The following is a 2,287-nucleotide window of genomic DNA, read 5'->3' as shown; positions in this document are numbered from 1 at the left end:
ACAGGACACCCGACCTCCCAGAACTCTCTCTCTCTCACTTCTCACACACACACCCCACACGGACCACACCCCACACACCCCACACACACACACACCCACACACGGACCACACACCACACACCCCACACAGCGGTGATCTAATAAAAGCCCGTCTAAGTCTGAAAGGGAAAGCGGCGGTAACCACGGTACTTAGCACTGTTGTCCTTATCCATCAGGAAGGATCTCTGTTTTGTTTTGTCTGCCACTTCCGAGCGCGGGAGGGCCAAGACGCGACGAGAAGGGAAATAGAAAAAATATAGAACATGACCGTGTCTCGACGCGATAGAATCAGGCGCTCGTCAATTTTTGGGGTATTCGGAGTTATTGGTATCATCTTAATAAAGCTTGTTCATTTATCTTGCTTTCTATGAAAAAAATACCCCTTTTATCTTGAGTAGAAGTGAAGATATTAAGTTAACCCTTTTCGTACGTCGTGTTTTACTATCGTATCCATACGACGTGGGGAACTCTGTGCCACCACTTTCCAAAGAGAAAATTTACTCGTTAATCCAATTTGTACGCTTTTTCATAGCAGTTTGTTAACATCATTTTTTTAAAGAAATACTGAAAGTTTCAAAGAGATCTTCGTACTAGAAATATTATAAAATGTGAAGAATACAACCCCGCGTACGGATAGGGTTACAATTTGTGATTGAAACAGGTAAGGTCGCTTTGTTTCAGTTGAAAAATAGCGAGAATATGGCCGCCACAGTTTGGTAACTCCAATACCTAAATAGTCCTTGAAACCTGAAAAATTACATATTATTTTGAGCTTTTAATCAACGTTTTCCAATAAAATTCACACGGAAATGCGATTTTATTTGGACATAAAAGGGTTGAACAAAAAAAGAAAGGAAAATAAATGAAAAAATTGCCAAAGTGGTGGGAAAATGCCTGTTTCTCCAATTTTTTAATATTTTGACGAGCGCCTGATTTGACCACGATGCCTCACAATAGAACATGTCTTTGAGCGCGTGTGGCGAGGAATGTCTGGAGTGACGGGGGATGTTGGTTCCGGGCAGTTCCGGTCTGTTCCGTGTGTGGTGAGTTAAGTGATAGAATAGCATACTGCGCGTGCTTGTGTGTTCTTTGATGTGGGAGTACGATGTGTGAGTGTGTGTGTGTGTGTGTGTGTGTGTGTGTGTGTGTGTGTGTGTGTGTGTGTGTGTGTGTGTATGTGTAGGCCCCTTTGTGTGTGTGCTTGTGTGTGTGTGGTACATGTCTGTTGTACATTTAACATTTACTTCTTTCATTTGACCGTAAATTTGTTGGTTGTTTATACAGTTCTATTTCTTTTTTTTTAGATAAAAAAGTTCTCAAATGTTATTTGCCAATAGTAGTCATTATTTCACAGTCACTATTCTAAATCTTAAATGTTGTTAAGGTGAAAAGTCTTTGTAAGTACTTGAGCGTAGTATTCAAGTCCCAGCATCTTTTTGACTATGGTGTGGATGAGTTTGGTTCAAATCCTCACTGGAAGTTGGATTGTTGGGGGGAGTTTGTAAGGCTTTTGTCATCCCTGGCTCAGTGCTATCAGAAATGGATGTTAAAGTCAGAGGTCCTACCTCATACAAACCACACAGTGTTGAAAGGGCTGTAAAACTAATACAATTCCTCAACCAGCTGGTAAAATCTACGAAGCCCAAAATTTTGAGAAATGTTTTTTTGCAGTTATTTAATCTGTGGTATTGGTAGGCCTATAGGTTGCTTACGCTCAAAAAATATTTAGTTGAAATTCAAATCCTAATTGTTAACAGTAAGCGAAAAAAAATACTCAAAGTGGTTGCAATTTGTTAATAGAATGAAACAATTTTTTTTCTCTCCTGAAAAAAACAACCTCAATTTGTTTATGGGCTCAGTAGATTTGAACAGCTTGCCCATGAATTACCCCGCTCCAAAACCATCTCATCTCCCTACAGGTATGTTTTGACCTGTGACATCCGACTCAAGATGGAGAGCTGTTTCCTCGCTGGCTATCTCTTCAAGGTATGGATAACTTTTGTTAGCTGTTTATTAGATATATTTTTAGCCCCTTGATTGTATAGTAGGTCATATCTCATCTTTTCCTCCTATTCAATTTTCAATTTTCAATTTTATCACTTTTCATCTTTTATCAATTTCTACCATATCTTGTTTTGGTTCACGTAACTCCCGTGAAACTCAGGCTAAAACTGAAAAAAACAACCCCAAAACCCACCTCTAATCTTTGGCATTTGTATGACTTATTAGTCTTGCAAGTGCCGTAAAA

At 39.3% G+C, this 2,287-nt stretch overlaps 1 protein-coding gene across 1 annotated transcript in view; it reads left to right on the top strand.

Moving 5' to 3' along the window:
* The window catches only part of LOC101852981 (cilia- and flagella-associated protein 54), a gene marked incomplete at its 3' end in the record, with an annotated part of 64,122 nt that overhangs the window by 56,820 nt on the left and 5,015 nt on the right, over positions 1 to 2,287 (top strand).

Source organism: Aplysia californica, unplaced genomic scaffold (assembly GCF_000002075.1).
Source record: "Aplysia californica isolate F4 #8 unplaced genomic scaffold, AplCal3.0 scaffold01356, whole genome shotgun sequence".
Lineage (NCBI taxonomy): Eukaryota > Metazoa > Mollusca > Gastropoda > Aplysiida > Aplysiidae > Aplysia > Aplysia californica.
Note: the sequence above shows the minus strand (reverse complement) of the source record. Positions and strands in the feature narration are given on the sequence as shown.